The 22,550-nt window shown below is 49.7% G+C and overlaps 1 pseudogene; it reads right to left on the reverse strand.

Moving 5' to 3' along the window:
- Window positions 1-370: 370 nt before the first annotated feature.
- On the reverse strand, window positions 371-7,362 carry LOC144253057 (RNA-binding protein 14-like; annotated as a pseudogene).
- Between the last annotated feature and the right edge of the window lie 15,188 nt (window positions 7,363-22,550).

Below are 22,550 nucleotides of genomic sequence, written 5' to 3' on the forward strand. Positions count from 1 at the left end.
ACTTCCCAGAGTGTGGACGCATCTCATAAACTTGCCTTCAGCCATTAAGTGCCAAAAGGACTACTCTTTCACACCCACCCCCACCAATACCAGGACAACAAGGTAACAGGCTTAAGAATCCCTGAGACATAGGGAAAGGGTATGAGCTATAATCCTGCAGGCAGTGGCTCCTAAGGCACCTGGGCTAGTCTAGAATGGTGACATTTTCCCAGCCTGACTGGTACCACCCCAGGCTGAGCTCTGTGCTCCACCTGAACCCTGGTGACCAGAAAAGTTCACAGACACCGACCCCCTCGGCCTCTGCACACCCCACAGGAGTAAAGGAGAAAAGACCGAGGGAGGGGCCTAAAATTCCCCTCCCATGCCAACCTCAGCCCCTTGCCCTAAGCCCCAGCTGGGGGCAGAGGCGGGGGGGCATACAGTACCTTTTCTACATGGCGACAGCCTTTTTGTAGGGATCGTCGTAGCTGGCCCGGGGTGGGGAGAGGTGGGTACGCTCATAGGGCGGCGGGGTGCTGTTGGCGTTGGCAACGGCCCCCTGGGACATGGACAGGTAGGCTGCAGACGGCTGACCTGCCCCATTGTAGGCATTGCCCGGCTGGCCACGGTAGGAGGCAGCAGCCTGGGGATGCTGCTGGGCAGCATAGGAAGCAGCCAATGAGGCTGATGACTGAGTGCGGTAAGGAGCTGCCAGGGTGGCAGAAGGCTGGGCCCCGTAGGCAGCTGCGGCACCATAGGAGCCAGTGGCCGCAGCAGCCGACTGAGCCCCATAGGAGCCTGACAGGCCCATCGATGCTTGGGCCCCATAACTATTCAGTTGGGTCTAGACAACTGGCTGGGCCCCATAAGAGCCAGCCATTGGGTTAGTGGCTTGTGCAGCATAGGCGGCTGGCTGGCTGGCATAGGCAGCAGCTGTGGCTGGCTGTGCCACATAAGCAGCAGGCTGGGAAGAGTAGGAAGCAGCCTGCTGTGCAGCATATGGGGCAGACTGGGCATTGTAAGAAGCCGAGGGCTGGGCATTGTAAGAAGCTGCCTGGGCTCCATAAGCTAGCGAGGAGGCTGCAGACTGGGCCCCATAGGAGGCAGCCTGAGCCCCGTAGGAGCCTAGGGAGGAAGCTGCTCCCTGGGTGTTGTAGGAGGAAGCAGCTGCACGAACCCCATAGGAAGAGGCAGCCTGGGCGCCATAAGAGGATGGCTGGTTACCATAGGAGGCAAGGGAGGAGCCCTGAGCCCCGTAGGAGTTGAGCGAAGAAGCTGCCGCTGCCTGACCCCCATAGGAGGAGAGGGCTGAGGCTGAGGGTTGGGCTCCACCATATGGGCCGAGAGAAGAAGCTGCAGCAGACTGGGAGCTAGGGCTAGCCAGCTGGCCCCTGTATGGGGCCCCAAGGGAGACAGAGGGCTGAGCGCGGTAAGAGGCTGCCTGGGCTGTCATGGGCTGAGTCCGATAGCCGACACCCAAAGAGGCAGAAGGCTGGGCCCTGTAGGCAGCTCCCAGCGACACTGAGGGCTGGGCCCGGTAGGTGGCTGGCTGGGCCGTCAGAGGAGCCACATAAGAGGCTCGGGGAGGTGAACGGCGCAGGGGGCTTCAGTCGCGACCAAAGAAGGGTGGCGTGGGCTGACAGGCTTGCCCATCAAAGCCACCAGTGCTGTTGCCAAAAGCCTGTTGGTAGTCGAAGGTGGCAGAGAAGCCACCAGTTCCAGGGAATGCCGTATCCCCAGCCCCTGGTTTCTTGGTCTTGTCCCCAGACTGGATAGCCAGGCCAGGCCCCTTCTTCTGACCCTTGGTTGAGAGTTCCACGTTGATGCGCTTGCCCTTCACTTCTTTGCCGTTGAGCTGCGCAATGGCGGCTTTGGCATCTGCTTCCTTCTCCATGTGAACAAATGCGTAGTCTGATAAAGCAGCAGACAGAGGGTTAGCAATTAGGGGGGCAGGGCATGCTACCCGATGGGTCCCAAATTGGATACAACAGCACCCAGCTGTTGCCAGTTACCTCCAGGCCACCAAACCCTCCTCCCCAGGAGTATGTCATAAAATATTGGCTCCCACATAACAAAGCTTCTGACTGTCCCAAAGAGTCACCTTTGACTAGGGCTTTTTCCCATTCTCCCCTTTCCCCCTGCCACTTCACCCAACTCCCTGGTGAGAAAAGAAAGAGTAAAGATGAACTGCAACACAGGATAAAAATCTTCACAGCTACTTTAAGACTAAACCAGCAGACAAAACAAAGAAAGGGTTTCTGGATCACTCAATTATTCAGTGTTCTCATCCCATGCTCACCAAACACCACTGCTCACCTTTGACGCTTAGCTCTCAAGCACTAGCCATTTCTCAGCCTAGATCAATTAAGGTGAAAGAGATTCAATTCAGGCAAGAGCCTACAAAGAGCAAGCAGTTCACAAAATTCCTCCAATGTAATCTCCCCTCTTTTCACATTACTTTCCAACTTTCAAAGTACTTTCATGCACACAACCTCACTTGGGCCTTATAACAATCCTGTAAGGTGGCACAACAAAGGATCATCATCTCCACTTTACTGTTGGGCAAACATGTTCAAGAATTTTTACTTTGCCCAAATCAAAGTATATCAATGTCAGGACCAGTTTTAGCTCTTCTATGCCCCATGCCCCTTTGCTACACCCATCTGTCCCTGGGACAGATTGGTGTAAGGTATAACTGTGCAGTATGAAAAAAAAATGTAAGCTTAGAAAGAGAGATTCTAGACCCTATGTACATCTACAAGGTAAGGTAAATGGAAACTAAGACCCCTCCCCCTCAGGCATATTACATCCTCCACCACTTCCTCTTTAAAGGACAGAGAGGTATACCTTATCCTTTGGAGTTCTGTTCATAGGCCAGACTGCACACAGGAAAGACCTGGTTTCTCAGCTGTGAGGCAAGAAGCTGCAATCACTGCAAGCTAGAAGGTCACCCCTGAGGCTTTCATTCAAGACCTGAATGAATTGTGTGAGGAAGAGGGACTAAGACAGGCTATAAATCTCAAAACTGAACTATTCACCTACCACAGAAGAAAACTTTAGAAAGGAAAAAAAAATTCTCGGGGTTGTGTCCATACTAGAAATTGTAGAAATTGCAATGGTGCAAACAGGACCTGAACAATGAGAGGAGCTTGTCCCTGAGAAATAAAGCCCTGCAGTTAAAGGCCCTATGGTTATTTTAAGAAAAAAATCCAAATGCTGGGATCCAATCTCTGTCACATCAGTTTAAAAAATAAAAAGATACCTCGAAGAAGTTCCCAACACACCATTTTCAAAGATATCCTTTCTATGACCTTCAAACAAGTGTCCTTATTTTTAGAAATTTTCATTTTTAAAAATAATGGAGATACCCTCACTTGCATACCCAAAGATCTATTTCTCCTAAAGAATATTATCTTTCATCTATAATAAAACACAATGTCATCTGTACACACAAACTTGGAACCTTCTAAAGATGATAAAAGAACAAAACGAACTATCACAACTCTCAAGTCTTCAACACTCCCACAGACAAAGCCTGATTCCTTATTTACCAATTATGAAAAGCTAAGCATTCCATTTCACTTGGCCACACAGTACTAGAATTATCCTCTGATCTCTCATCTTCATTCTGGGTAGCTAGCTAAAAACAGTAGCAGGTGGTCTAACGTCTCTAAAAGCAGAAACTGTGCTGACCCTCAGGAATGGCAAAACCACCTAGAGAATGCAATGACAAGCAGAAAGGCTCACTCAAGGTAAAGAGAAAACAGGAAGATCTGCTAGAGCCTGTAGGCAGACTGGGGGAGGGGGGATGAAAGGGGACAATCTCCAGGCACTGTGAGGGATTAAGGAAACACACCACATTCCTGATTATTTGGAATTCCCCCAAACATCCATTGTCTACTTCCTACATAGCTGGGTTTTATTAAGAGATCAAGGAGTAAAATTTAAAAACTGAGATTTCAGGTCTGGAGATGTAGCTCAGTAAAGTGAGCTCATGCTTAATATGTGTGAGACCCTAGGTTCAATTCCCTGCACTGCAAAAAGAAAAAGCGGGGTTGGTTTGATTTCACATGTTCAGTTCAACTGACAGCCCAGATGAACTATGTAACTGTTGGTGGGGGAAGATATAATTATAGCCAAATTATATCTAAGTTTCTAAGCCTGATATCTGAAAGGAATTATAACTAGGTTGTCCAAATGACTGAATCACATCAGGGTTAACTGTGTCCCATCACACTGAGTAGCCAAATTCAAGCCTAACCCCATCAACGATGCCCAGAATCCCAACTCCTTCCCAGCCATCAGAGTAGCAGAGATCCGAAGAACTCCAGGGACTCTTTTGCCTGGATAGTTAGCTCAAAGTAATCTCTCCGTTAAGACTAGCATTAAACCTAACAAGTAGTTCTGCAGATACCTCCTAATGGTCTGATGACATCACAATCCCTCTAGTACCAAAGTTAAGAGAATCCAGAAAAACAACTTTTCCTATCCTAAGATGATTTTTTAAAAACTTTGAAATTATAGAGCTCGGTATTTAAAGGATGGCTACCCACAAAAGAGAAGGGATAATTTTCCTCTTCTGACTCAGACCTCCCCTGAAGTATGCAATGGCCAAAGTCTGCAAGTGGTTCTTGAAGCTGTTCATCTTTGAATAACCAATAGGACACAGCTGCAGAGAGTGGTTACCACTGTTGCTATGGAGATTTTTGGTCTACAAATCATATCTAAGCTCCTAGAGTAACCAAGCAACCATGTTTTTCTCCTGTGAAATAAAACAGAGCTAGCTGTCCTGTGCTTTTCAAAGACTTGACAGGGCTGAGGGTGTGGCTCAATGGTAGAGTCGCTAGCACAGCATGTAGGCCCTGAGTTTGAACCCTAGAACTGCAAACCAGAAGACCTGACAGCAAATCAAACGCTCATTCACAGTCAAGAAATAAGTAAGCTATTTATTGAGCCAGTCTCTTCTACAAATTCCCAACTTTAAATCCTAAGTTTTTTCACCCCTAAGAACTATAAAGATATCAGTGAAGGATATCAGTGCATCAGGTGCTATTGCATATAAGCCTAACAACAATGGAAGACACCTCCCTGAGGAAGTCCAAGCATTTCTGCTAACAAATGTTTACAAAGGAACAAAATGCACAAACTTTTCTCTCTAACTCTCACAGGGAATCAGCCAGAAATTCTAAAACTCATGTGAAGTTATCATGCACTTTACCACCACCACAATCACCACCACCATTCCCCCGGTCACTTAGTGTTGATCCCAAACAAATTCAAGAACATTTTTGGCTTTCTCTATCACTTGAGAACAAGCTTCTTGATCATGAGTTCCATAGAGATTGCCCCAAGTACTGATTCTAGACTTTCAATCTACCAGTCACCCTGCCTAACAACTACAGAAGAAACCTAACAGATTAATTAAACACAAAACTCTCATACCCCTTGCTGGCCAAGTACCCAATCTGACACCCTCCCACCCTTTCATTCTAAACAAAATCAAATATCCATGCACCATACATCCTGCCTCAGAGCACCCAGCAGGAAAGCCCGATTCCGGATAGTCTCGTGGACTTGCATAACCTAAGTTGAGGAAAACAGAATGGAGTATTAATGCAGAATAAGAATTTGTTCCTAGCAAGGGACACAATGACATTTCCCCAGCTTGTGGAAAGGACAAGGAATGGCCAAAGATGTGCCTTTACCGGACAACAAATGAAATATCTTTGGTGACCATGAACAAGCAACTGCACCTATTTATTTCTCATCCTCAAAACGTCTCACACAGGGTATGAGCAGGCATGAATCCAATACCAGGAGGGCATCAATACTCCCAGGTGCATCCTTGAAAATAACAGGGCAAAGTTAATTCAGATCTGTTCCCAAGTGGAACAAAGACAGGCCACATATATACAAGGGCTGACCCATCAAATCTTCCCCCAAAGAGAAAGAACTTAGGGTATAAGAACCCGGAATATTAAAAAAAAAAGAAAAAAAGAAAAAGTCGACTGGGCTCCAAAAAGGAAATCAAGCCTAAATTATGGTGACACATTTTTCTCAAAGAAAAGGCAAACTAGGGATCTGCTCTGAGAATTAATTCAAGCAATGACAACTCTCAAGTAAATCGTTTCCAGACAATGTTTAAGGAAGACCTCTCACATCTCTCCCCATAATCCCCTCAGCCAAAGTATGCCCCCTTGCAAGTCTTCAAGCTTATGAAAGAATGACACTGCCCTGGGGCATCAGTTTGGCAAGTAAAGCTGTACAAAAGGGGCCCTCATAAAACAAATCTCCTTCCACAAGCAAAAAGGTCAGGGTTTCCAGCTAACAGATCTAAAATCGAGCCCAAAGGTTGGGAAAAGAGGGAAAACAGGTTTAAGGGAGTTGGACCACAGAGCTGCCACATCTAACCCATCAAATACTGAAAATACCAAAGTAGCTCGGAAGGGGCCCTTCCTGTACCCATGAGGAGACCCATGCCAAACAATACTAAGAGATCCCAGCCCAAGAAACGTCCAAGGGCCCCGTTACCTTCCGCTTGGGAGCATTCATCGGGAGGGAACACGAGGGCGGCCTTGGGGCGTCAGCCCCCACCTTTTCCCTCTTCCCTTGCTCTGACCGACGTCTGGAGAGGAAGTGGGGAAGTGGCGAAATCTTCCCCGCTCCATGATCCGGCTTGTGCCCGTCACTTCCCAATTTCCGCTCGGTGCCAGGCCCAGGAGACCAGAAGACGCGCCCCCGGTACACTCGCAAGTCTCTGGCGCGTCCCCGGCCCCGTGGCTCGGCTCTCAGTGGCCGCCGCACCCTCCCAGAGCCGCTTCCTCCCACTTGGTGAACGGTGCCTGGACCGCAGGGGGGGAGGGTGGCTCTGCCCAACGCACCCCCAACACCTCTGGCCTCGCCCCAGCGCACTTCCCCACCCTGCCCAACCGCTCAGTGACCGACCCCCGGGTAAAGGGCGTGGCTAACAGGCAGAGTGCCCCGAGCGCGCCCCCGCCCCCGAGCGTGCCTCCGTGTTACCTTTTACCACGTCACACTAGATGACGCGTCCACGGCGCTCGAAGAGGCTGCGCAATTCCTGGCTCGTGCATGCAGCCGACACATTGCCCACGAAAATCTTCCAAGTGTTCAGCGGCCTTGGGCGCGACATTTCCACCACGAGCGCGCGCCCCGGCCGCAGCTCGTGGCCGTGCAAGGCCTCGATGGCGCGCAGCGCGCCTGCGTTCTCGCGCATGTGCACGAAGGCAAACTGTTTCATGACGGCGCAGCTCATGACCGTGCCGTAGGGCGCGAAGAGGGCTGCCAGCTCCTCCGGCGTTGTATCCGCCCCGTCGACGTTGCCCACGAATATCTTCATTTTGCCGCCGCAGCCGCCTTCCCGGAGAGCCGGGACAGCTCCTCCAGCGACAGCCGAGACGTCCGACCGACCGGCAGTCCTCCCCAGGAATCTATTGTACACACTTTAATATAGGCTTGTTGAGTTCTCCTTTCAACCCTGTCAGGCTTTGGATTGTGAATTCTGATGCTGTCTTATTAGGTACATACACATTTAGGATTTTTATGTCTTTCTGAACAATTAGCCCTTTTATTATTTTTTTTTATCTTTCATAGTCATTGCTCCAAAGTCTGCTTTATCTCATATTAATGTAACTATTTTAGCCTCATTTTGGTTAGTGTTAGCCTAGTAGATCTTTCTCCAGAAATTTACTTTTAAATTATCTGAGTCTTCATATTTAAAATGTGTTTCTTACAGACAACATAAAGTGCCCACCCTGAAAACTTCTTTTACTTAGTGTGTTTAGACATTTTGAAGTTATTATTGCTATAACTTGAACGAATATTCACCATATTAATATCTGTTTTCTATTGTTTGTTTTTGTTCTTTGTTTCTTTCTCTCATTATCTTTTACTGCCTTCTGTGTTTCAATTTAATACTTTATATAACTCCAAATTATCTCTTAACAGAGTTTTCTTTTTCTTAAACTTTTTAAATTGTTGACCCAGACTTAAAATATATCACTTTAACTAGCATAAGCCCATCTTCAGAGAGCACTATATCACTTCAAATGTGTCACAGGTAACTTATAATGTGTCACTTTCTATTTTTGTCATTTCTGATTTTTATGTCATTCATTTCACTTAGGCATATGCTATATTTGGCCCATATATTGTACAATTGCTGCCTTAAATAGTTATCCTTCAAATCAATTAAGAATAAGAAAAATAAACCTGGTTTTAACCTTGATCCATCCCTTCTTCTTTGCTCTCCATTTCCTTACATAGGTGTGATTTTGACCTTTTTTTTATTTGCCTAGAGAACTTTTTCTTTTTTAATTAACATTTTTATAGGGCAGATCTGTTGGCCTGGAATTTCTGCAGATTTTGTTTGAGAAAAATCATATTTCTACATTTTAGAGGATTATTTTGATGGATATATATATTTCAGAGTGTTTTTTAATACTTCAAGTAGTTTGTCTAATTATTTTTTTATTTTGTGATTTCTGTTGAGAATATGTAATTACTTTCCTTGTCCCTCTAAAGATAAGTTTTGTTGTTTCCCTATGTAGGTAAGTTGTCCCTCTACAGATAATTTTTTTGTGTGTGTATATATGTATGTATGTATGTTTAGTTTTCTGCTTTTCTGTTTATTATGTTTTCTGTTTTTATGCAGTTTAAATATGATATGCCTAGACACAGATTTTTAGTAATTGTTTTCCTCTGAGTTTCCTTCATCTGGGGTTTGGCATGTCATTAATTTTAAAAATGTTTATTTTATGTTAGTTTCTTCTTTTATGGTATTTCAATGATGTGTTTATTATTCCTTTGAAAATTCTCTGTAGGTTCTTGGATTTTGTTGAGTTTTTTGTTATTTATTTTCCTTCTTTACAATTCAGTTTAGGGAGTTTCAATTGACTTGTTTTGGAGCACAGTGATTCTCCAGCTGTGCTCAGTCTATGTTGAGCTCCCAGAGGTCTGTTTCCTTGCTGTTACTCTGTGTGTGCATTTTAAATTTCTGGTTGCTCCTTTAGATACTTAGAATTTTCATCTCTCCACCTTCATTACTCAACTGTTCTTGTGTTTATCTGCTTTTATCTATTAAATTACTTTGCATATTAATAGTTATTTAAATATTATATCTGGTAATTATATAAAATATTGTCATTTTGGTTCTGAAAATTATTTTGTCATTTTAAACTGTGTTTTCATCTTGATTTTTGTGATGCCTTGTATTTGATAATTGGACCTGAAATAATGAGGCTTTTGAGGAAAGGATTCATGTTCATCAAACTAGGAGTTAGACTGTATTTCATGTTTGCTCTAGGTTTAGGTAACAGAGGCTCCACAATTCACTAATATCTTTTTGACTTTTTGTTTATCATCCCCTCTTGACTTTTGATTTCACCAAGTACTACTTCTCAACAAAAATAGCTGTCTTGTAGCACTCTTTCAGCTTATGTACTCTTTCATTACACTAGAACCTGTTGGTGTGGTAGTAAAGAAAAAGGGTAAAGGAACATTCTGTAGCTTTCTTGTTAAATCTCAGTCTTTTAGTAGGCCTCTGTTTGGTTCTGTGTCTTTCACCAGTGCTTCTCCAGGGGTCAAGCTGACCCCAGACTCTTATTAATACTGTAGCTTTCTAAATCTGTGTCCTTGATTTAGTGACAGCTATTGGCTGTATGGTTTTTATTGTTGTTGATATTGTCTTTTTAGATAAGGCAGGAAGACTAAATTGTACTAGAGTCAGGGAAGTACCCTTCCTACAGGTGGGATGTAGCTTTGGCAGAGTCCTTTTCCTTCAGAGTCATGGCCTTTGTTTTGGAGAAGTCTGTGATGTATTTCATGGTGGTTATTCTTTTCTCTCCCTGCAGAGCTACAGGGGATCTTGGACTTTCGCTATGAGAACCTACTTCTATACTAGGAAACTGTAATATTGCTTTTTTATGTATTATTTTTGTAAAGGAGAGTTAGAAACTTTTATTTGGCCTTTATTGTCATAATGTCCCTCAGGTTGTGAAGGAAGCTCTGCTACATTGCTGAGAATGTCTGTTACAACTATGCATTCACATACTGGAAGTATAAGTGCAGGAATTTTGGTGTGAATATGTCTCAAATTTTCCTACCAGTATTCATGTGGTTGGTTTTGTGCATTGCCCAATTTTTCCCTTCCCGGAAGAGTTATTTATATATCAATTGTAATTTTAATATGTTAACTAAATTTTTATCTAATTAATACACTTATTCTTTCTTCAGGTTCACATTGTTCGTTTTCTAAATTCTTGATTGGCAAATTTTGTTTCCTTCCTTTTTTCTCATTTAATATTGACATTTTTATTAAAATGAGCTTTTATATAAAATGTTCCAAAAATCATCTTCTGTTTAACTGTGGTGTTAATGTTCTATTTTATTCAAGAGTCATCTACAAGAGTATTACCAAATTACCGAGTGTTTTTCTGTCTAAGTCTGCCTATAGTTAAATCTTACACATTAATTTATGTTTTTGTTAATTTTGGTTAGCATCTGTAGAGTATGAGTTTTGTACTTACTTAAACTCTTTTTTATGGCCCCCAATTTATCATTGGATTTAGCAAAGGATGTCTAGGAACTTTAAAAGAAAGCATGGTATCTGTTAATCTACAATATATGTCTGTATGTGAATCTGTGGACTACTACTTCTGTGAATGCAAAAAGCACCACTGAATTTTTCACTTTGAGCTTAAATTTATGTTGTGTGAATTTTTAAATATTTTTTTAGTTGTAGTTGACCACAATACCTTTATTTTGTTTATTTATTTTTTGTGGTGCTGAGGATCAAACCCAGGGCCCTACATACGCTAAGCGGGCAATCTACGGCTGAGCCACAACCCCAGCCCCTGTAATGTGAATACTATCTCAATAAAATAAAAAAAAATAAGCCATGCAGGCCATATATGCCCTGCACTCAGCCATCTAGCTGTGCCTGAGTGCTAGTACCCACTGTCCCTAGAACTCGAGCCCCACCATCCTCAGCCAGATCAGGACTCTCTGGGCTGAGGCTAAGAGCCCTACTCTCTCTCCACCTGCAGCCCCCTTCTGCTGCGTGTCCACAACTCCTCTCTACCTGATCTGCCCTCACCAGCTGCAGACGAGCTCCACCTCCTGACACTGTTACCTGCAGAGGAGACCCTGATGGCTCACCTCTGCCCACACTGTGGCTTCAGTCACTTAGCAGCAACCTCTGCACCTTTGCCCCTCACCGAGCCATTGGCAGAAGCCCTGATCACCCCCTCCCTGCCTTCCTTCTCCTTCACCAACCTTGAACAGACCCCCACCCATCAGGCATTCCTGCCCTTGGCCTGATGCTGGGGGTCCACCTCCCATCTAAGTCTGACCTTGCTTTGGGGGAAACTCTCCTGGATCTTCAGCCCCCACCTCAGCCCCTTGGCCCTTAAACATGTTGAGTCTCTCACCAGTTAGGCCAAGGGTCAATTCACCCTGACCCTGACTTTCTTCACTCTGCCTCTCTCAGACCTCCTGGTCAGTTGTCTAGGAAGAGAAGTTTGCAGGTATCTCACCCTGCATGGGCAGTGGGCTCCACCACCTTCAGGAGCAGATCCAGCACTATCCTCTGAGTCAAGGCCCTCCTCACTTGCCAACCCACTCTTGCCAGTTTTAAGGATGTACCGCAGCAGTGCAAAATAACCCATGGAATTATCCTCACCCACCCATAGGCTTTGATAGTGGCATAAGATGCAGACCTTGGCTGGGTGCAGAGTTGTCCCTCATGGTCAGTCTCTTGGACCCCAGACCCTCCACATGTGCTCACTCTACTGTCCTCCTACTGCAAGATTTGACTGTATGCAGCCAGAGGTCCTCCTGGCATGTGACCTGGCTTTCAGAAACCAGTTTCCCACCCTCTTTTCTTTCCTGCTCAGAAAAATGGAGAGAGTTCCCATAGTTCAGCAAATCCAGCTGTCTCCACCTAGGATGAGACTGGGTATTGAATCCAAGGTCACAAGTGAGGGTGACACTTGGGGAGATGCTGAGAAATTTAGCCAGCCACCACCCACCTAAAATGCACAGGAGCCAGGAAGATGATTTGGGACTGCCCTGCAGGTGCTACAGGACTCTGGGTCCCAGGTATCCCTGACCAACCTGTGGGCCACAGCTGTGCTGAGGCCTCCCAAGCCTCAACAAAGAAACCCAGAGAAAACGGACTGCAGCAGTTCTGATCAGGTGAGACTCAACCTCTCCTTGACTGGAGGGGCTGAAGGCCCACGTCCTCTTGCACACACTTGCTACCCAGACCTCAGCTGAGTCCTGGGGAACTGAATACGTGTAGTAGAGAGGCTGAGGCTGTGGAAACCCTAGGAGCCCTAATTTGGAGCACCTCTCTCTCTCTCCCTTGTCTCCAGTAGTGTGCCCAAGCCTTTCCTGTCATTCTCTGGCTGACCAATGATTTCTGTTCCTTAAGGTCTTATTTTCTTTTGTTTTCCCTGGTGCTGGGTATTGAACCCAGGCCTCATGGTAGAGCATTCTGGGCAGTGCTCTACCACTAAACTACACCTTAACCTCTTAAAGTTCTAGTTTTTGTTGTTTGTTTGTTTGTTTGTGCTGGGGATTTAATACCGGCACGTGCCACAGCAGCCGACCTTTACGTTATTTTTAAGGCTCCTATCTATGGTTCAAATGCCAGTCTTGTGTGAGAACTCAAGCTGGCATTGCAGTGGGCAACAGGGGTTGGTACAATGTCTACCCCTTAGCCCATCCAGAGTCAAAGAGAGGTTGAGTCTCACCTGATTGGAACTGCTGCAGTCCATTTTCTCTGGGTTTCATGACTGTTGACTCTTCCTCCTTGAGATCCAAAGATACTCCCACTCCCAGGGATTCATCATCTGTAGACCCTCCTCAGAGACTCTGAGAATCCAGAGGCCCACCTCCCCACAAGTCCATTTCAATTCCTGCACCATCTTCTTGGGAGGGAGAAGAGGAAGGGGCAGGGGCCAGGAGAGAGGGGAGGGAATGCCTTTAGCCCTGGTGCAGGAGGCAGGATCCAGCTCTACCACCTGCCATGGCTGAGCCAAGTCCTGGCCTCTCAGAGCGTCAGTTTCCTGGGCAGGCCATCTTGACAAGCTTCATGATTTGCACAAAGAGCTGGGTAGGGAGCCCAGCATACTAACAATTTTAGTAGAAATTGTCATTATCCAGTGTGCCCTCACTGCGTCCCTGTGGTACAAGGGGAAGACAGCAGGCCTGACTGCAGACCCTGGGAAAAGGGGGCAGGAGGGAGGGGCAGTGTCCTCAGTGACCTGGGCCAGCGTCTTTCTCCAGCCTGAAGCTCCAGTAGGCGCTGCTCCCGGGCTGCCCACTGGGGCCAACTTAGGCACAGCGGATGTCAGCTAGTCCCTGAGACAGAAGAGTTAGACCAGTGGAGACCTAAGGGTTAAGCCAGGCCTGGGCACGAGGGTTAGCCCAGAGAGACTAAGGGTTAAGCCCACTGGGGCAGGCTGGGGGCAGGCCAGGGGCAGTGGCGGTGCAGCTGCCCAGACTTCCAGGATGCTCCTGGCGCCGCAGCCACCAGCCTCCGGGGACGCAGCCGGCGGCTGGGGACAGCTCCGCCAGCCAGCGCCCCCTCCCGTCGCCGTCCCCGCTTCTCTCTGGGCCCACATCCATCGTGACTGACAGGGACTGTCACACAGCGAGGCGCCCACCATTCACGCTTCTCGGCCAAGATTGAGAGGTCCTGCAGGACTGTCTGACCCATGTCCAGCCAGGGGGCTAACCTGCCTGCCAGAGGGAGGCTGCTGGCTGACCACAGTGGAGGGAAGTCCTGGGTCTGTTCAGCCCTCCCAGACCCCAGAACCTTGCCCACCATAAGCAGTCGGGGTGAGCTTGCTCCCTGGCACCTGCGCCTCCCAGCTTCCACCCACCCAGCCACACACATCCCACCCAGGCCGGGGACCTTGGAGTGGGTGGGCAGGCCAGAACCCCAAATCCCACCGGCAGCAATGCAGGGTCCCTCACCAAACACCTGGAAGTGACCAATGGCAAGTGTTACTTTGTTTATTTTTCTTAGTTGTAGATGGACACAATACCTTTTATTTTGTTTATTTTTATATGGTGCTGAGAATGGAACCTACTGCCTCATACCTGCTAAGCAAGTGCTCTACCACTGAGCCCCAGCTCCAGCCCCAGCCGGCAAGTGTTACTTTGAAGTGTGGGTGTGCAGTAGCTGGTGAGATGAGCATTGTTAAAAACAGTGGATTAGCAGGGTTGAGGACAGAGGATCTCAAGTTCAAGGCCAGCCTGGGCAACTTAGCAAGATCCTGTCTCAAAATTAAAAAATGACAAGGGCTGGGGGTGTGGCTCAGTGAGTTCAGTTCACAGTACTGCAAATTTAAAAAAAAAAAAAAGGAAACCAAACAGAAACACATGGATTCAAAGAGAAGCTGATTGCTGTGGCAATTTTCAGAGGAAAGCATCCCCACTTTTTCTGTTTGGATGCTGGAGTTACACATCTGCCCCTCCATACTCCCACCTGTAGGGCCCTCAGCCTCAGCCCTAGTCAGGACGTGGGGGATGGCCATGTCCTGGTCCTGCCCTATCTGGACAGGGAGACCTTGTCTGCCTTCCCTGCCTCCTCACTCCCATCTGGCATGGCCAGCCACCCTGATGGGGCTCTTTCCTCCCCAACTGCCAGCCTCCACTTATGGAGAGGCAGGATTCTCCTTCCCACCTCCCTCTGGAGAGGAAGACAGCAAGGCGACCACCTGCCCTGCTCCCTCATCTATCACCCTGAACTGTGCTTCACAATAAAATTACTCATCCTCGGTCAGTGATAAATGAAATCAGTATAGAGGCGACCACATGGAGTGGGGGTGGGGGCTCCCCATTCAGGAGCGCCAGACCTGGGTGAGGGAAACCCAGCCAGCTGTCTTTGTGTTAATGCACAGCCTGGCCAGGGGCAAGTCAGTGGACTGTGCATGCCTGGAATGCTCCCAGGGTAAGGGATTCTGTGTGTGTGAGCTGGGGCTGGGAGGAAGCCATCTGAGGTAGAGGGTGTGGTGTGGTAGCAGGGAGGTGGCCAGACAGGCCACAGGGGACAGGAGCAGAGGGACCAGAAAAATGGGGAAGGGCAGACCCCAGCAGGAACAGCCCTCTGAGAGCCCAGCCTGGGGCTGTGGGAAGCCTGGAGCCTCCGGACCTTCAGATATCCCACAGACCTCAGCCCTGCCCACAGCCCAGCCAGGAGGACCGTGCCCTTGGTTGGCTCTTCTCTTCTGGTTTCAGTTAAAGAACCATCAGCCAAGAATGCCAGAGTGCCATCCACTGGGGCTCCCGTCCAGTTAGAGGAAGACAGGATTTCTGTGGGAGTCAGAATACCACGGTTTGGATGTGTTCAGAAGCTCCAGGAACAGGATGCTTTCTGACTGGAGGATCCAGGAAGCTTCCTGGCAGAAATGGCATTCAAAACTGGCATCAAGGATGCACAGGGTTAGAAAGAGGGACCTCAGGGCTGCTCTGTGTCTCAGGCCCTGATGAGTGGTCTTCAGTGCCAGTGCCGGGTGGGGGCTTCCTGTTCTGCCACAGCAGGTGGAAGAAAGTCTATGCCCTAGAGGTAGAAAGTAGCCAGACTTGGCTGCTGCAGGGGCTGCAGCCTCCCAGCCCCTGCCCACAGAGCCCCTTCAATCTCTCCCTGGTCAATGTTCAGGAAGTCCCAGACCTAACCAAAACACCATAGCAAAATTGGATTGGCAGGGCTATAGCTCAGTAGAAGAGCGCTTGCCTAGCATGTGTGAGCACTGGGGTCCATCCTTTGTACCAGACAAAAATAAACAAATAAAATAAAGGCATTCTGTCCATCTGTACTACCAAAAAAAAGTGGGTTGGCAGCTGTTGGGGCTGAGGGTGTGTTCAGCAGGTTGCAGAGGGCATGGGGTCAGCTATGTTGTGCAGCCCAGGCACTGTGAGAGGGCTAGCTCAGAGATGAGGTGTAGCATGTATGAGGCCCTGGGTTTGATCCTCAGCACCACATAAAGATAAATAAACAAAATAACCATGGAGGGAGGGACGGAAGGGAAGAGAGAGAGAGAGAGAGAGAGAGAGAGAGAGAGAGAGAGAGAGAAACACCCTCACAGGTGTGCAAAGAAGCAGAAAACACAGCCCAGCAGGAAAAGAGGAAACCAGTCAACTGAAGGTGACCCAGAAATGACAGAGATGACCTGGGAGGAGACAAGTACATTGGGACATTCACTACAACTCTGTCCAGACGTTAAGAAAACAGAAAGCAGATGAAATGTGGTCAGACTTTTTGAAGCCACGCTGCCTGAAGGATGGGACTGCCCAGCATGCAGGGCTGCAGGGGCCACCCCACTCCACCTATGACACCTGCACACACCCCGGACACTCAGTACATACTAATTTTGTCTCCTTTTATCCTCATTCCCATTTTACATACTGAGGTTAGAAGAACTGACAGTCTCTCCAAGGCCACACAGCCAGGAAGTGGTGAGCAAACAGCCCTGGGCGCAAGGCCTACCCTCTAGGTTCCACATCCTCACAGAGATGAAGTGGGGCTGCAGCCCAGGAGGCACCTGGAGGGGCTTGGCAGGCAAGAGGCAGAGGTGGGTGCCAGGTCCCCATTCCTCCCACACCCCAGCTTTGCCTTAGCCTTGCACTCCCCAGCTTGGCTGGGAGCCTTGCAGGAGGGTGCGTGCTTCTGTGACAGGTAACCACCTGGTCACCATCTGGGCTGTGGCCTTGGAGTTCAGCCCCCAGCCCACACACCTCAGCAGCTATACTTGGAGGTGCAGACAAAAAGCCCAGGAGACCAGTACCCCCACCCAGACCATAGCCAGCACCATCCCTTTCCTCAGGGTATCCTCAAGCCCCTGGCTGTCCTGCAGGTGATGGAGCTCTGACTGCCTAAGGCACTGTGGCTCCCAGAGGGGACTTCCTCTCCTCTCTGGCCAGGGACTAGGCAGTCTGTGCCCCTTGGAGAGCACCCTGATAAGGACCCCACCCTCCCTGGGCCAGTGCTTTGCTGGCGTGTGAGGTCTGGCTTCACTCACAGAGAGGATCTGAGGCTCAGAGCACAGCACTGCAGCTCCCATGCCTGTTGCAGTCTCCTGCTCCAGGGGTCACACTCCCAGAAGGGCTGGGTGGGGTAGTGCTGAGCCCCACCGTGAGTCTCCAAGAGAAGCAGCAGCTCAGGGCCAGCAGAGGAGGCGGGGGACCTCCGCTAGCTCCCACCAGGTCCTGGCAGCATGAGCGATGGCGGTCCGAGCGATAAGAAACTAATAATTCATGTTTCCAGCTCCCGAAGCCGGCGCCAAGGGAAGGCTGAGCCGCAGCCACCCCCACACTGGAGCAGCCGAAACCCTTTATTGCACAAATTATTAACGACCAGAGAATGAATGGCTGTAATTAGATCAGGGCTGCCAGCACTTTTCATTTCATTTATTTGTATAAATCCTAAAGTCAGGGTCTGCCCTGGGGCACAGAAAGCCAGCCTCCTGCTGGCCAGGTGCCCACCCCAGACAGAGCCAACCCTCCTCCTACCCCACCCCTGACTCCAGGGGGTGATGAGGACAGAGGGCTCCAGAGGGCTTGGGTGGGGGCCACGGGTTCATGGTCACCCATGGCAACTCCATTTGGTGGTGGGTCCCTGGGCCAGAGCCAGAGCTCTGCTGTGACTGTTCTGAGCCAGGGGCTCGCCCACGGCTGAGGGCCAGGCCTGAGACCAGGCACAAGATCTGCATCCTCAGCACAGATGGTCCAGGCTGGCCCTCTCCAAGACTCCTGCCACAGCCGTGGCCCCGCCCGACAGAGTCCCTCTCTCTCCCCCTTACACCAAACGGCAGGGCTCTCAGGCAGGGCTCTCCTTGGCGGTCCTTTCCCTCTTGGGCCAGGCTGGAGTTGGGGACAAAGACTGTGAGGTTTCCTTACAGCACCTGGGAGTGAGCCTGCCAGCTCCTCTCAGGAGCCCACTTTCAATCTCATTGACCTCTCGTTATACTCCGGCACATAAATTCAGATTTGGAGATCTTATGTTCCATCATAAATTGGGCTGGCAGACTTCCCATCAACAAGATAAAGCTGTCTCCTGTGAGGTGGGTGTTTTATTACTCTCGGCCTCAGTGCTGCAGGTGGGGGCTGGGGTGGGAGTAGGAACTGCACTGTTCAGAAGGCTAGATGGTGCCCAGGGCCCAGAGTCCCTCCTGCCATCACAGGCTAGGTTCTAGGGAACTGGGCAGCCCCTGTACCTGGCCTGCAAATGCCCACACACCCCTGGAGTGAGCAGCCATAGATGAGCCCTGCCTGGGTTCCCAAGGCCCTGTGTTAACCGTTCATGCAGACGGGTGAAGTATGGCTGCAGATGTGTGCACCATTCCTTCCAGGTGGCTGTCATCAGGTCATGAGCCTCTGCATCTGGGCTCTGCACAGGGCCTCAACACATCCCCACCTGGGGCCACACCTGGGGTCATGGCCAAACAGCAGCAGAGTCCTGGTCCCAGGGAATAGCACTCAGGGCTGCCCCACCTGCCCTCACACAGTGCAGGAGATGAGATGGTCCCAGGGGAGCCTGGTTAGTCAGGAATAGGAACTTACACATCCAGAGGGCCTCACCGGACATCCATGCACAAAGCCACCAGTGCACCTCAAAGGATGTCATTGTCAACCTACCTCCCAAGGACTGGGGCTGGGTGGCAATGGGAGACCGGAGTCAGACTCGGTCTATACATCAGGAAGTCAGGACAGTGATCTGGTCCACCCAAGCTTCCTACCTACAACAATCCCGACATGACAAGGTGTTGATGAAGGCGCTGCTGGCCCTCCAGGTGGGGCCTCACGTGTCCATGCCCTCTTCCTTTTTTTAATATTTATTTTTCAGTTTTCAGTGGACACAACTTCTTCATTTTATTTTTATGTGGTGCTGAGGATCAAACCCAGCGCCCCGCGCATGCCAGGCGAGCGCGTGACCGCTTGAGCCTCCTCCCCAGCCCCCATGCCCTCTTCATGATGCAACTGGTTCAGAGGTGTGACCTACTGAGCACAAGGTGACAGTATTATAGCATGAAGAAACACTGAAGGGACAGCCCCAGACAACTGGGCAGCCTCGGGCTGTGTGAGGGAGCATGCTCCACATCAGGCACTCTGCATTGAACACCCACGCATTGTCCCCGGGTACACACCTGTGTGTGCACCACTGCTCCCTGTCACTCACCTGAGTGTATGCTGCTGTTCTGTGTTCTGTTCCTGAACACTTACCACTGCTCCACCCCAAATGCCGTGTGCAGGTTGACTCAGGCCACACTGGGTCAAGGACATGAGACATTGGAGGGCATCTGGTACACCGGCCTGCACCTGGGCGACCGTCAGTGTCAGGCTCTCAGCAGGTGGCCTTTAGCTTTTTCTTGTATCCTTCTACCCAGGAGAAGGCGAAGGCTGTTACCAGGCAACTCTGACTAGTTTTCTCTATTTTGAGCTTCCATATCTGCTTTTCCTAGGCCTGAATCCTGCCCTGCGGGGCCCCAGACAGCAAAAATTCCCCACAAACCCTCGCTGGTGGACAGAGAAGGCACATCACAGGAGAAACATGGATAAGCATCAGGAGATCTCAGGCAGCCAGCACTTGGTCTGCAGGATCTCAGACCCTCTATGGTGTGACCACTGCCTGTCGCTATGTGTCCGTGGGCACTCTGCCTCACCCTTGTGTCAGTGGCAGGGTCCTCAGAACAGCACCACATCCCACTTATGCACCCTTAGATCTAACCTTATCTTCCAGCTTGGGCAGTGCTTGCTGAAGACCAAGGATGTCTACCTAGGCTTCTTCAGCAGAAGACTTTCAGGTATCTCTCTCTGATGAAGAGGGTACCTCTGGCAGTACCCTCTTTTTTCAGTAATGAGGATTGAACCCAGAGGTACTTTACCAATGAGCTACATCCCCAATCCTTTTAATTTTTTTTTATTTAGAGAGAGGGTCTTGTAAGTTGCTTACATTGCCGGCTATGTTGCTAAGGCTGGCCTGGAACTTGTGATCCTCCTGCCTCAGCCTCCCAGATCTGTAGTCCAACTCTTAATAAGCTTCTGGGGACAGGAAGGTATGTAGAGATTCCAGGGCAGGTGGTAGCAGAGGGGAGCAGTCAGGCAATGGTGCTGCCCAGGGACAGGGTAGCCATGTCAAGTTAGGAATGGCTCAGAGAGCCCAGAGCCCAGCAGGTACCAGATCAGGGTATGAGCTGGATCCACCCATGGCCACATTGGGTTGCCCCATGGACAGTCCTTAAGACACTGGTAGCTGCCATGTGCCAGGGTGTGTCAGGAAAGCCACTACCCCAGCACTGAGAATCCACCCTGCAGCCTGAACAGCTGAGGGGGCTCTCAGGTGAGTCAGAGCAGCAGCTGACCACCTGACCCCTTCTAGCCCTTTCCTTTTCCCTCCAGCACCATCCGTGATGATTCAGCACATCCCGCCCAAGGTTTTCTTTGTGAAGGAACTGCCCAGATATCCTCTTGTTTCCACCTGGCAGTCTGGCAGAGACCCCACCTGTACCCACTCCTCTCCCCACTTGGGGATGACCTCTGCCCCAAAGCTCTGCAGACAGCATAGCCTAGTGCCCCTATCAGGACTTCCTGGTGGGCTCTGGCCCTAGGGCTCACAGGGCCTGTGAATTGTACACAGAGTGAACTATAACCAGCACTGCTGGGCTGGACCAATGAAGGCCCAGATTCCCAGAGTAAGGAACACGGGTCCCTGAGGCCTTCACACCGTATTTGTGCTGAGTGTCAGCTAAAATGAATGGCATGAGGACAGGGCAGGCACACATAAGCACAGGAACACCCCTCACGCAGCATTGACACACATGAGCACATGGGGCCCCTCACTCCACCCCTGCTGACACACCCTTGGGACGTGGAGTGGGTGAGACTGCACTTAAGGCCTGTGTGCTACTTAGCTCTGGTGGCCCTGAGGGTGCACAACATTTCTACAATAATTTGAGCCATGAGGGAGAGAACTGCACCCTGCCCCCGCATCCACTCTGCAGGACAGCAGCTGCTCCCATGCACCCCTGTGTATGCTCTAGTATCCAGACTGGGCCCAAGTGTGGCCATACTGTCTGCAGGGAGGAGAATATAAACCACCCTCACATCTATCTCAGTGAGAGACAGATGAGATAGATTTGGGGGCCTCAGGGGGCACTAGATAACTCATTTCTTTCCCTTTGCTTGGCTCAGAGTTGATGGGAGCCCCTCAGTTTCTGCACTCCAGATCCATTTACAGAGGAAAGTGTCTAGGGTGTGCAGGGGTTTGGTGCTCCCACCTCCCATAGCTGCTCTGCTGACTGTTTTACTTCAAGCTAAAGGTGGCTTTAGAAGGTGGGTTTTGAGCCCACCTCTTTAAAGAAGGCTTTAGAAGATGGGTTTTGAGACCACCTCTCATTTTCAGATGGGAAAGTAAGGTCCCAAGAAGGGCAGAGAAGACTGGGTCATGCAGCTGCTGCAGGAGGGTCTGAGGCTCTGCACACCTGCTTCAGCCTCGCCAACAGAGTCTACCTTTTGGTGGGACCACAGCACCAGGAAGACTGCCCTAAGATGGGGGCTGCTTCTGCCCCCATGTGGTCAGAAACAGGCATCTCTGTCCCTTCTGCAGAAGGGCCGAGTGTACAGATCCACTGGTGACAGAGGATCAGGCCCATGCTGCCAGGCCAGGAGGAGAGGCCTCTGTGATGCCTTGAGGGTGAATTCAGGAGTGCTGAGCACCTGTGCATCACTGTGCCTGTGTCACACCCTTGAACATGACATATGACTGTCACTGCACAGGTAACGTCACTCCAGCAGTACAGGGCGCTGTGGGTGCCTGCTAGAATTCCTGCATGTGTGCATCTGGACACCAACTGCATGGCCACAGGAGTGGGGTGAGGCTGAGCTCAGGCCCTCTCTCTTTGTTCCTTTAAGTGGCAGAGACTAAGGTAGTGGACAGCCCCAAAACACCTTCCTGCATGCTGAGAGACAAGGCATGGCTTCTTTTCAGCTCACAGCTAGCTGCCCAGGTGTCCCAGCAGGGCAGCTCTCCCTAGGTCTGAAAAGGCTACATTCCTGAAGTTTCTAGCTACTTTGCAGGAATGTCTGAGGGAGCCTCATCTGGCTAACCTCTAACCCCTGACCTTCCAGGTTAACTCTTTCTAGACCAATAGTGCAAACAACTGGGTGTCACCTGTGCCTGACACCCTGCCTTGGCAGGTGAACATGTGGACCTGGGTCCATCTGTGCCTGTGTTTCAAGTCCCAGTCTCGGGATATCTGTGATCTGTATCTCTTAGCACACATCCTGTCTGTGTTGGTGCTTGTGGGAAGTATTTGAGGATTTGTGTGCTCCATGAACCTGTCCGATTCATTCAGGCTCAGCAACTACTGTGCTGGCACACAGAAAGTCATGGGTGTGACACACCTGTGGTTGCTCTTTGTATGTCTTTGAGCATGCATGCATTTGTGGGTGGCTGGGCAGCTGTGTACACAGGTGTGCTTCCTCATAGCTCAGTGTCAGCCACACCTGTGGCCCATAAGCTCAGTCCCTGCATGTCCCCCTGTTCT

This window comes from Urocitellus parryii, unplaced genomic scaffold (assembly GCF_045843805.1).
Source record: "Urocitellus parryii isolate mUroPar1 unplaced genomic scaffold, mUroPar1.hap1 Scaffold_88, whole genome shotgun sequence".
In the NCBI taxonomy this organism is placed as follows: Eukaryota; Metazoa; Chordata; class Mammalia; order Rodentia; family Sciuridae; genus Urocitellus; species Urocitellus parryii.